Below are 220 nucleotides of genomic sequence, written 5' to 3'. Positions count from 1 at the left end.
GGTGTGTCATGGAGGAGCCTTCTCCGCCCCCCCCCCCGCCCCTTCGTTTGTTTCAATGTCTCCCAGGGCAGAAGTGGGAAGAAATCAATCCAGGGATCTACATCCACACCCCAGTTAACAGAGAAGTTCCAGCTCTTCCGAGATCAGTTTTCATGTTGTGGTCAAACATTTAAGTTTGGGGTTTCTTTTTTTAATATACAGTATCATTTTTATTCAGTTT

The sequence above is a fragment of the Podarcis tiliguerta genome (assembly GCF_965153285.1).
Source record: "Podarcis tiliguerta genome assembly, chromosome: 9".
Classification (NCBI taxonomy): domain Eukaryota; kingdom Metazoa; phylum Chordata; class Lepidosauria; order Squamata; family Lacertidae; genus Podarcis; species Podarcis tiliguerta.
The sequence above is the reverse complement of the archived record's forward strand: the minus strand, read 5'-3'. Positions refer to the sequence as shown.